The 13,161-nt window shown below is 43.0% G+C and overlaps 1 protein-coding gene across 3 annotated transcripts in view; it reads left to right on the top strand.

Moving 5' to 3' along the window:
* Positions 1 to 13,161, top strand: part of SNCB (synuclein beta) — a 100,569-nt gene that overhangs the window by 20,377 nt on the left and 67,031 nt on the right. The window lies entirely within an intron of this gene.

Below are 13,161 nucleotides of genomic sequence, written 5' to 3'. Positions count from 1 at the left end.
TGTAGCCATGCTCCAGTCCAAGAACAGACGCAGCTGCTTAGCCCTGGGACAAGACAGCCCACACCTGAGAGGCAACATGGGGCTGGTCGTGCAAGGCTTTTACTGCATCCACCCAAGAGGTCCCCCCAGAAACCTCCTGTTATACCCACCAGCCCTTTGCAGATAACTGCAGTAATTCTAATGCCCAATACACAACATGCAATTATCCAATGGTTTTTTTCTGATTGATTTTCTGATCGCTTCAATATAATATTGATAAGAAAAAGGATCGGAAATTGGATAGGACTTATCGGAAATGATCTATTCAACCGTCTATGTTATGAGAAATTGCATGGTATGTACCAGGCACAACATCTTACCTCCTCCAGCAGCAGATTCAATCCATCATCTTCTGTCATAACCACCCTTTACCCTTTCCCTTCCAAAAACCTGAATCCCATAACAAATCTTGCTACCATTCTTGAAACATATTCCAACCAAACCCTCCCCCAAGCTTGGACCACTGCCACTTCCCTGGATCCCAACCGTAGCTGTCCCCATGAGTGTGCATCATGAGCCATCTGAAGCACTTTCTTTGCCTATGTCCGCTGTACTGATGTGTGCCTAAAAGGTGTGCCCACTTTACCTTGTGGAAGCCTGGGTTGCAGATGAGGTCTAGGTCTACTATGCCACTTCTTCCTGTTATTGCTGTAGTGTAGCCGACACAAAGGGCTGTATGGGGCAGAGGAATCTTGTGGCTCAAACAGAGACAGTGAGCCAGATATGATGGTGTGGGGCAGAGCAAAAGCAGCCTGTGTGGAAGAAAATCAGGTCGGGAACTCAGCTATGCTGACAGGAGTTCAGCAAAGTTCACATGCAGCCGCAGCCCAGCATAAACATGCAGCTGCCAGTAGTCCATGAGACTGCAAGTCACACATTCTCTACATATAGTTATGTGCAGAGCATGCTGCCAAAATGGGCATGGCCATAAGATGGTGGGCGTGGCCATAACATGGCGAGGTGGTGCTAACTAATATGACAGAGCTAACTAATGTAGCTGTGTAACTCTGAGGCAGTGGGCCAGAGTTACTGAAATGCCAACAAAGACCATAAAGTACCAAATACAGCCATTATGACCATCAAATAATTAATGTAGCAACCGTCAACTCCGACACATGACATGCAAAAAATGTTTCCCCCGACCAGTTGAAATGCAACAACCACTACCTCCAACACTTTAAATGCATCCACCACTACCTACGACACTTGAAATGCAACCACCGCTACCTCCGACACTTGAAATGCAGAAAACAGGAATGCAATAAACATTACCTCCCATACATTAAAATGCAGTAAACATTAAATGTAGCAAATGGTACCTCTGACACATGTGAAAAACACGTTACCCTGTGGATGGCTTATGCCATCCACAGGGTTACGCCAGGGAGGTTAGTGTTAGGCGTCGACAGAGGGAGGTTAGGGTTAGAAGCTCACAGTGGGAGGTAAGCATAAGCCATCCACAGGGGGAGGTTAGCATACGCCATGCACAGGGGGAGGTTAGTGTTAGGCGTCGACAGAGGGAGGTTATGGAGTTAGGCGCTCACAGTGGGAGGTAAGCATAAGCCATCCATAGGGGGGGGGGGGGGTTAGCATAAGCCATCCACAGGGGGAGGTTAGTATACGCCATCCACAGGGGGAGGTTAGGGTTAGGCGTCGACAGAGGGAGGTTAGGGTTAGGCGCTCACAGTGGGAGGTTAGCATAAACCATATGTTAAATGCAGCAAATGTTACCTCAGACTTAAATGCATTAACTGTTCCCCCTCTGTTCAAACCACCTAAACTTTATGAACACACCAAAAAAAGTTCCAAGCTCCTTTTTTAAAGCAGATCCGAGATGAAAAACTAACTATAACAAGTAACTTGTCTATATATCTTATCTAAAGTTTAGATAGTTTACACAGCAAATCTAGCTGCAAACAGCTTCAATAGAATATGATTATTTCTTCCTGTGATACAATGACAGCAGCCATATTCTGCTTGTCATTACACAGGCAAGCTGCTCTGTAGCTCCACCACTCAACATGGAAGGGGGGTTTAAGTGTTAGGCATAGAGGGGGGGTTTTGTGTTAGGCACCTGGGGGATGTTAACTTTAGGCTTTGGAGATGGGATTTTAGGGCTAGGTATCAGCAAAAAAGTATTTGGCTTGAGGAATGCCCTATAAACAATAGGAACACAATTATGCAATGAGTAAAGTTCATCTCGGATCCACTTTAAGGCAGCCAAATATTCTGTATTATTCCAATATGGATACAATTAGATGTAAAATGGCAGTCTCTTTCCTCATCAGGTTCTTTATCAAACTTTTAGCCATTGGAATATGTTATTCTTGCAAATGTTTGTAGTACAGGATATAAGTCTTAAATAGCAAAGAGTGTAGAAGAGGACATGTTTGGTGCATCTTTTCCTAGCAAGCATAATCTAGTCAGCATAACCACATATCCATGATGCCAGGCAGTGAATTGTAGCTTTTTCACCATGAAACTATCTCAGTTTTGGGGTTTCAGTGCATTGTAAATGCATGTTACAAATTCAAATTACTAACAGAGACAATACAGGTATAAACTAAACAAAAATGTTCATAGAAATGATTTAACTTATTTTAAATAAGCTTGTTTGTAAGCCTGTTTAATTCTCCTTTTAATTCTTATTCTTAAAGCGGAATATAACCCAGCATTTCAACTTTGCTCTAAAACATTATTTACAGCATATTATATGCAACCAGCATTTTTATTTTTTTTTACTAGACCAGCATTCGAAGGGTTACACACAGAGTTTTAAAGTTCCATGAAGAGATATGCAGACGCATCCGAAGTTCAGATAGATACATTTAACTAAACAGAATGTAACAAGTGGTGAATGTTACACACTCTTTGGCTGTCCTCCAGCTCCTGCACAGTCAGAGAGAGTGAGTCACATTCCACTCTTAGATACATTTAAGTAAACAAAATGTATCTATCTGAACTTCGGATGCGTCTGCATATCTCTCCAGGAACTTTAAAGCTCTGTGTGTAACCCTTCGAATGCTGGTCTAGTAAAAAAAAATGCTGGTTGCATATAATATACTGTAAATAATGTTTTAGAGCAAAGTTGAAATGCAGGGTTATATTCCGCTTTAATGGAGCAAATAATCGCATCAGTGACCCTTACACCCCACTCATCCACTGAAACCTATTGTAGTCTTGTCACTCAACTGCAGTAATAAGGTCATAACAATATCAATAACATAATTAACTCTGCTAGTTTGTGGAGGCAGCTATGTGGATGAGTGAAAGTGCTTTACTCTCCAGGGAGACTGTATGAGCTCATACAAATGAGATCAGTATAGAAACCTTTATTAATAGCTGCTTTTGTTTGTGTGCTTTCCTGAAAACACAACATCTAGATTATTGCAGCTTTTGTTAGTTGTCAAGGTGAAAATGAACATACTCACTGTTATACCTACTGCTGTTACAGGGGGTAATTTTTTTTTTACAAATTTATCATACTGGTGTTTTGACAGCTAACTATAATTAGATATGTTGTTGAAGAATAGGAGCAGATGTACCATGACCTCTTTGTTGCTTTTACAGTTTATCGATGGCTCATGGTGGTGTTCAGTTATATGGCTTCAGTTATACACAGCAGGCAGTGACAGTCACTTACCTAATTTCATGTGCCCCCCCCCCCCCCCCCCCACTGCTGCAAGTCAAGATCCACGTGCTAACTCCAGAAGCTCAATGCTTCAGAATGTCCAGAAATATCCTGCACCCCCATGTGACCACACTCAAGCTTAGCGATTGGTACACTCTAATAATGAGGTATGTAGTCTGCCACATAAAACCAGAAAGCAGCTAGGAGTGACAGTCCTGTAGTGACAGCAGGGGACATAAAATTTGGTTATTGAATGCCAAAGCTGGCTGGTTGTGTATAGCAATAGCCAAGTACTTTTACATAGACTTAATAGCCACTTTAATCATAAAGACATTTCTTTTTAAAATACTGAATTCCCAGTGCAGCATTTCCATTGATGGTTGCATTAAGCTTATACAAGGTTAATACAATTTTGAGAATTGAGTTGCTGATGAATTTTTAACTAAATTAGCAAATGCAGCACCTATAAGACTGGAGAATGTGAATCAGTTAATTTGGGTGTGAGCGACGCCCATCATAATATGGCGATACTATAAATCGCAATGTGAATTTGTGGCTATGGTACTGTGGTATGCTGAGGTGTTAGGGAGGGGTTATTTTGGGTGCAGGTGCATAGCTATCACATAACGGAGTGCATGATGGAACGTTAATAGTGGTGGAACTGGCATAACAACTGGTAATGAGTACGACTACACTGTTGCCATATTCATTTAAAGGTAGAGAATATCAAACTGTAAAGCTGGCCACTAACGGTCCAATTTCTAGCGAAAAATCGTTCGAGCGATCAGAAATTCTGATCGGACGAAAAATCGTTCACTACACCATCAACTAACCAATCATTGCTTCCTATCTATCACGACCACCAAGAAAATCCAAATTTTCATTCGGGCGACATTTTTTTCACTCGTTCATAATCGATTGTGTCCACCAATGGAGATTATTTACAACCAATCCGATCAGAATTTCTGATCGCTCGAACCATTTTTCACTAGAAATTGGACCGTTAGTGGCCAGCCTAATGAGTTTGGTTACACTGTTGCCAAACCCACATAACAGTGGGGATGATGTAACCAATGGTAATGGCTACACTGTAGCTAAACTCACATTGTGGTAAAAGGACAGAGTAATGCACTGCAATGAGTTCAGCTGCATTGTATCTGAACCAACAACAAGAGGATGTGTGCATCACCAAATTAAACCTTACTCATCTGGCTGCACATTGAGGCTCCCTGCACACTACATGCAATTCCGATTTTTAATAGATTTTCACATGTGATTCTAATTTCCGATTTGTAATCGGTACTGCATGCTGCGTTTTTTTCTGCATTTTTCTTTTAATAGCATCCATGGAAAATCGGAATTGCTAATCTGATTTGCAGTGTGCAGGGAGCCTAAAGGTGGCCACACACCATACAATTTTTTAAATATCTGTTCAATTTAAGAATTGCAATACATTTTTCTGACTGATTGTAACATTTCAAAAATATGACCAATGTACCACACACCTATGTTCAATTTTTCCCCCAATTATGATAAAAATGATTGGAAACTATAACAAAATTGCTAGGGTGTGTATATTAATAAATTGACAATCCAACACACACCATACAATCTTTAGAAAGATTGAAGAAAAATATCTGGCAGTCCGGATCGATTAAAATCGAAGAAAACGGGAAATCCGATCGGATTTTTCAGTCGAATGAAAAAAAAGCTTTCGATTTTTTCGGGAGATACGATCGTTTTTATCGAATTACTGTAAAATCGGATCATTTTATTGTATCGTGTGTGGCCACCTGGCCCCACACGATACAATAAAATGATCCGAATTTACAGACATTCGATAAATATGATCGGATCTCCCAAAAAAGTCAAAAGCTTTTTTTTTAATTCGACTGAAAAATCCGATCGGAATTCCTGTTTTTTTGTTTTTTTTTATCTATCTGGAATATTGGACATTTGTCTTCAATTTTTGTAAAGATTATATGGTGTGTGTTAGATTGTCAATTTATTAATATACACTCCCTAGCAATTTATTGGAGAAAAATCGAACTTGTGTGGTGTGGTACATTGGTTATATTTTTGAAATGTTACCATCAGTCAAAATTGATTCCAATTCTTGTATTGAACAGATATTTAAAAATTGTATGGTGTGCAGCCACCTTTAGCCTGATCGAGAAGAAAGGAGGTTAGTGTTAGGTGTGGAGAGGGGAAAGTAAGTGTTAGGTTTGGAGAGAGGGAGGTTAGTGTTAGGCGTCGACAGAGGGAGGTTAGGGTTAGGCGCTCACATTTGGAGGTTAGCATACGCCATCCACAGGGGGAGGTTAGTGTTAGGCGTCGACAGAGGGAGGTTAGGGTTAGGCGCTCAGAGTGGGAAGTTAGCATACGCCATTTACAGGGGGAGGCTAATGTTAGGCAGGGCCGGCCCTAGACTTTTTGCCGCCTGAGGCAAAATTAGAAAAAATTGCGCCCTTCCCCCAGCCGTGGGGGGGGGGGGGGGAGCTGGAGGGGTAGCTGGCAGAAAGGGGGTATTGGGCCTAGCGGTGGGGAGGGGGGTCGGACTCCGTCGCCTGGGTCCCCCGATCTGCGCTCCTCCTCCAGCGTTAACTACCAGTCTGCATATGATGAAGAGGCAACGGGAGGGGGAATCACTCACATCTTCCGCGTTCCATCGTGCGCTCCACTGACGTCACTTCCTGCAAGGCCGTCCACTTACAATACAGTGGGCGTCGTTTCTGGAAGTGACGTCAGTGGAGCACGCGATGGAACGCGGAAGAGGTGAGTGATTCCCCCGCCCGTTGCCTCTTCATCATATGCAGGCTGGTAGTTAACGCTGGAGGAGGAGCGCAGATTGAGGGACCCAGGCGAGGGAGGGGGGGTCCGACCCCCCTCCCCACCGCTAGGCCCAATACCCCCTTATTGCCAACTACCCCTCCAGCTCGACAGGCGGCCCCCAGCAGCGGGTGCCGCCCCCCCAGATCTGCCGCCTGGGGCAAATGTTTCACCCCGCCTCATGAGCGGGCCGGCCCTGGTGTTAGGCATTCACAGTGGGAGGTTAGCATAAGCCATCCACAGGGGGAGGTTAGTGTTAGGAGTCGACAAAGGGAGGTTAGTGTTAGGCGTTCACAGTGGGAGGTTAGCATACGCCATTTACAGGGGGAGGTTAGTGTTAGGCATTCACAGTGGGAGGTTAGGGTTAGGCACTCAGAGTGGGAGGTTAGCATACGCCATCCACAGGGTGAGGTTAGTGTTAGGCATCGACAGAGGGAGGTTAGGGTTAGGCGCTCACAGTGGGAGGTTAGCATATGCCATCCACAGGGGGAAGTTAGTGTTAGGCATTCCCAGTGGGAGGTTAGCATAAGCCATCCACAGGGGGAGGTTAGTGTTAGGCGTCGACAGAGGGAGGTTAGGGTTAGGCGCTCAGAGTGGGAAGTTAGCATATGCCATCTACAGGAGGAGGTTAGTGTTAGGCGTCGACAGAGGGAGGTTTGGGTTAGGAACTCACAGTGGGAGGTTAGCATAAGCCATCCACAGGGGGAGGTTATCATAAGCCATCCACAGGGGGAGGTTAGCATACGCCATCCACAGGGGGAGGTTAGTGTTAGGCATCGACAGAGGGAGGTTAGGGTTAGGCGCTCACAGTGGGAGGTAAGCATATGCCATCCACAGGGGGAGGTTAGTGTTAGGCATCGACAGAGGGAGGTTAGCATAAGCCATCCACAGGGGGAGGTTAGTGTTAGGCGTCGACAGAGGGAGGTTAGGGTTAGGCGCTCAGAGTGGGAAGTTAGCATACGCTATCCACAGGGGGAGGTTAGTGTTAGGCGTCGACAGAGGGAGGTTAGGGTTAGGCGCTCACAGTGGGAGGTTAGCATAAGCCATCCACAGGGGGAGGTTAGCATAAGCCATCCACAGGGGGAGGTTAGTATAAGCCATCCACAGGGGGAGGTTAGGCATTCACAGGGGGAGGTTAGCATACGCCATCCACAGGGGGAGGTTAGTGTTAGGCGTTCACAGTGGGAGGTTAGTATTAGGTGTCCACAGGGGGAGGTTAGTGTTAAGCATCCATGGGGGGAGGTAAGTGTTAGGCATTCACAGTGGTAGGTTAGCATTAGGCATTCCAAAAAAAGCAACAAACGTCCTTGCGCGCCTCTCTGGAGGCTGCAGTCACACATACACAGATGAAAGTCTTCTTAGCTGTTTAGGCTGATACACTATGCTGCTCCAGATAGTAGGGCAAAAGTGGTGTCTATAGAAAAAAATGGAGCGCACTATAGTGCATTACCTATGTAGTTTTTATTCAAAATATAAATATTATACTCACAAGAGTTGAATATCAAAGCGCTTCTCAGCGGTAAAGCCAACTGATCTGACGTCTGCGCCGAAACGCGAAATGACGCTGCACGCCTATTGAACCTCAGCCACACCTACTCCCACAGTGAGACGGCTTTTCCCATCCACCGGAACTTGCGCTGCTGGCCAAAACGCGCTGCTGCCGCCCTGCCTGAGAGTACAAGCGGTTGGCTTTACCGCTGAGAAGTGCTTTGTTATTCAACTCTTGTGAGTATAATATTTATATTTTTAATAAAAACGACATAGGTAATGCACTATAGTGCGCTCCATTTTTTTCTATAGCATTAGGCATTCACAGGGGAAGGTTAGTGTTAGGCATCCATGTGGGGAGGTTAGTGTTAGGCGTTCAAAGTGGTAGGTTAGTGTGTGGAGGGAATGGAGAGCGGTGAGATATTACCAATATTATAATTATTGGTATTATCCATTGCCCAAATTAAAGGGTACCTAAACTCAGAAGGATATGGATTCTTCCTTTTTAAATAATACCAGTTGCATGACTCTACTGCTGATCCTGTGTCTCTAATACTTTTAGCCACAGCCCCTCAACAAGCATGCAGCTCAGGTGCTCTGACTGAAGTCAGACTGTATTAGCTGCATGCTTGTTTCAGGTGTGTGATTCAGCCACTACTGCAGCCACAGAGATCAGCAGGACTGCCAGGCAACTGGTATTGTTTAAAAGGAAACATCCATATCCCTGTCAGTTAAGGTTTCCATTAAGGTGTGAAATTACTAAACATACCCTGGAGAATGATTTTTTTTTCTCCAGAAGAAAACATGCTGGGAGAAATATGGAGTCTACAATTACTAACAACCACCTTTTTAAAAAGCTAGTTGCATCGCTGCCTCAGGCTTGAGCACTGACTGACCAGGAACAAGCATGCAGAGAATGGAGTTAGGCTCCAGCTTATTGATTTGGAAATTATTAGATTCTGTGAATCAACAAGATGGATAGGCAACTACCATTTTAAACACAATTGTAAGACTCAATATTGGACGGGAAACATTCACTGGTCTTTCACTAATAACCTTAGCTGAGCATTGACTATGTCATTCATGTGTCTGCTCTGTCAATTTCAATCTTTTAATTGGATTGCTTTTAGACGCTCACAAGAGAACCACAAAAGCCTTGTTTTGTTTTAGAACCATAGATGGCCAGGCATAGAAGGTCAGCCATTACCTCAATAATGTTTTAAGCTCCAGTCTGGATATTTTTCTTTTCATTTTTATAAATCAAAGTGAAATGATAAATAAATCAAGTAAAAATAAATCAAGTAAAAGTGATTCTTGTCAAAGAAGTAAATATCTACACTATATGGCTCACCTAATGCTAATACCCGAGCCTACAACAAAAAAATCTACCTGGGCCAGAGAAGTGGGCCCTCTATCTGATGAAGAGTGGGACATTGTTCTTACAAGTTTTCTTATGGTTTCCCCCCATTTGCCAGACAGACTAATTTATTTGTATATTGTATACCGGTCCTTCCTTACTCCAATGACCGTTTCTAAAGCTACGCAGCCATTTTTCCCAGGACTGGTGGGTTTCGTTTTTTTTTGCGTGGGACAAGCGACTGTTTCTGATATTTCTTGATGTGGGTACGTGTCTGCAATTAAGCGAACGACTTTTGCAATGCATGGTGATTACGACCATCACAGCAGATCGTTATGATCCTCAAAGACTTCTGCACAAAGTGCCGCGATAGTTTGAACTCTCATTCGTGCCCGTCGTGTGCCATCACTGAGCATTCCCCAATCCATCTATGGGCCTTTAGGCTGCTTTCACAGTGGGACGTTACAGGCGCACGTTAGAGCAGCCTGTAACGCACCCCCACCACACAGCAATGAAAAATCAAGGGGCTGTTCACAGTGCCCACGTTGCGTTACACAGTAACGCTTCACGTCAAGACAACGTACTGCATGCAGTACTTAGACTGTTTGCACATGCTCAGTACGGGTAGGTTTTTTTTATTTTAGAGGCGGAGAGGAGGCGGGGAGAGGCCGCTACGTAGCCAGGCACATGGCTACTTGGCATTCACTGCACTTGCAGCGTTTACCCTTTGAAACGGCCACTGATTGGCTGGCGGGACCACGTGATGCGGAGAGCTCCGCTCACGTGGTCTCCGCAGCGCCTCCGACAGAGCAGGCGCACCAAGAGCTGCTTATAACGCGGCTCTTGGTAGCGTCCTGCTCCAACACCACCAGGCGTTGCGTTAAGGGCACGTTTTGTGCCCTATAACGTCCCCTAAACGCAACGTCCTGGTGTGTAAGTAGCCTTAGTATAAACTTGAAGCCTCCCCAGTGTGTCCAAAATGCTCGTCCATGCTGGGATAATTATTTCGCATGATCTGGGAATACCCACCAGTTCACACTTATTGGATCCAGAAGACTAAGTTAATGCATGATATAATGGGTGCTCCAGTTTCATTTACCCCTCAAGTTTGTCTCCTAAACCTATTACAGATGGCCCGGGGAGGCAGTCATGGTCACGCCAGCTCGTAGTATAGTTCAGTTTAGTATCATTATGTCCTCAAAGTCTGTCAATTGCACTATTACTTTATTTAACGCTGGGTGTATGACACAAAAAAAAAAAATTCCGGGTGTGACTTTGGCCATACTTGCCGAATAAAGTTCTGATTACCTGATGATATTAGTGAAAAAAATGCCAAAGCTCTCCTTTTACAAACTCTTTATTTAGTTAGGACTCTAATCTGCACAGACTGGGTACGGACAGTAAACTCTATATTACCATATCGGAAGTTAAATCATGAGCATAGAGGTTCTCTTGCTAGGTTCAAAACAGCTGGTTACTCTGGAATCTGTCTCCTTTAACCCATACCTAACCTTTCACACCAATAGGGCATGGCAGACTCATACTCATTACTCATTTTACCCTACATTTTTTTGCAGTAAAGGTTTTTTTTTTTTCCAGAGAGCATTTTTAGTGTTATTTGTCCAATTGCAAGGCAGGGTAACTATACAAATTTGATTATTATAGTTCAAATTTGTTGTTATTGATTTCTTTATTTTTATTGTTACTCCCATCAAGTAATTCTTGGCTTCTACATATGTCTTTTTTTCAGATATATTGTATATGTTACATATTACATACTTATTTGGGTTGAAAAAAGACATATGTCCATCGAGTTCAACCAGAAAACAAAGTACAACACCAGCCTTCTCCCTCACATATCCCTGTTGATTCAGAGGAAGGCGAAAAACCCTTTTAAGGCATGGTCCAATTATCCCCAAAAGGGAAAAATCCCCTCCTGACTCCAGATTGCCTTATTATCACTATGCGATATTTATGTTTATAATTCCTGATATGTACATATATAGATATATGTTATGCGAATAGACCATAATAAACTTGATGTGGCGAGTTGTTAAAAAAAAGGATTCTTGTTGTCTATATCAACCATGGGATGCCCTTTTCTTCCTCCAGTGGAAGATAAGAGAATGAAAGGGAGATCCTGCTTTTAGCTACAAGACAGTACAGTACATCCTTCTGACAGCCGTATGTCACAGCATTCTTTTTCAGAATACCGCCACAAAGTTATTCATGGCCTTTAGTCTTCTCAGCCAAATATCTGCTGCATTAATTCTTTCAACTTCTGTATTGCAGAGCGATAATTTTCTTATTAGCTTCAAACACTTGTAGAACTAAGTAATCCACTTAAAAACATGGCCTTATTCAAACCTGGGCGTAATAGGAATTTTAGTTAAAAGAAATATGTTCATATAAACAAAAATACACTTATTGATCTAGCCTCTCCGAGCTTTGCAGAAATGTAAATTGTCTCCCTATCTGTATTAAAAACCGACATCTGCTGGCAGTTGCTAGTAAACAGATTTGGAGGCTGCTAAAATGACCATGAAATCTCAGGACAGACAACACTAAAAATCAGTCAGCAAAGCCCAGAAATAATGACCAGTGAAAGAGTTTGTGAGATGAAGCTATGCTTGAGTTGTCCCTCGCATCCTTAGAACAAATATTAGGTTCGAACTTGGCCCAATCTGTCCCCTGAGAGATTGAGCCCAGATTCCTGATGGGAAACAGAAATTTCAAATGTGTACTTAGCCTTATTTATCAACTAGTTCCTATCGCCAAGGCCCTTCTCCTAGGTGATATTTTTAAACCTGTCAATAAAATGCCATGTAAGCTATCAGAAATCTAGAAAATACTCCAAATCATTTTGATAGTACTGTTTCCCCTACTTTTCCATACTTTTTCAGTTGAAAAGTGCTGGTACATATTTTAAATAGAAGATGAAAAATCTCCTAGGAGAAAACCTGGGGAAAAAGTTAATTGCATATGGACCAAGGTGTGACAACATCACCTAGGAAAAAACTTAGGCGAAAGAAGTGAACTGAATAAGGGCCCAAGTTGCCTATAATGCAGTGACCATTAAATATATAGGCCCCTCACTTTTCTCCCAGGAGATGTTTTCACACCTTATCTATAAAACAACCTATTAGCAAGAAAATACTCAAATTGAGTTGTAGATTACTGTACTTCTTATTACTTGCCTATTTTTTAACCCCCTTTTCAGTTGCCAGGTGCTGAAAAATTATTTTGTAGATAAAGCGAAAAATGATCTCCTAGGAGAAAAGTGAGGAGATATGGGCCATTGTGTGTAGAGAGAACAAACTCCGGCTAATGTGACTGATGACCATGAGAATCTTTCACACTTCTGTCCTGGTGAAGCACAAGACTCTAATGTGAGCTTGGGTTGATTTATGGAGAAGAAAAGAGGAACAACAATAACAAATTATTATTAACAGAAGTCCTATCTCTTTGCCGCCCTAGTCTTCCCCCATTGCTTAATCTGTGGCTATTAGGGAGAGTAGTCCCACTTCCTGCCCCATATACAGGACAGGAAGTGTAGAAAATTCTCCCCAGAATGAAAACAAAACCAATACTCTACCCACTAAAATAAAATGAAAGCCTGGGCCCACTAGAGCTGTTCCAGCAGCATTTCGGAATCGGCGGCGATTCCAACAGCGCTACTCTAAAAGAACCTTATGAGGGTAAGTCCACTCACAAAATCACTAACGCTTGCAATCAGTGATGGGGCTGCAGAATTTTTGGAGTGATTTCATTCAGGGAACGCAGAATTCAAGGTCGCATTTCCAGAAATTGTTTTGGA

Source organism: Hyperolius riggenbachi, chromosome 3, assembly GCF_040937935.1.
Source record: "Hyperolius riggenbachi isolate aHypRig1 chromosome 3, aHypRig1.pri, whole genome shotgun sequence".
Classification (NCBI taxonomy): domain Eukaryota; kingdom Metazoa; phylum Chordata; class Amphibia; order Anura; family Hyperoliidae; genus Hyperolius; species Hyperolius riggenbachi.
This window is presented reverse-complemented; position numbering and strand designations above follow the sequence as displayed.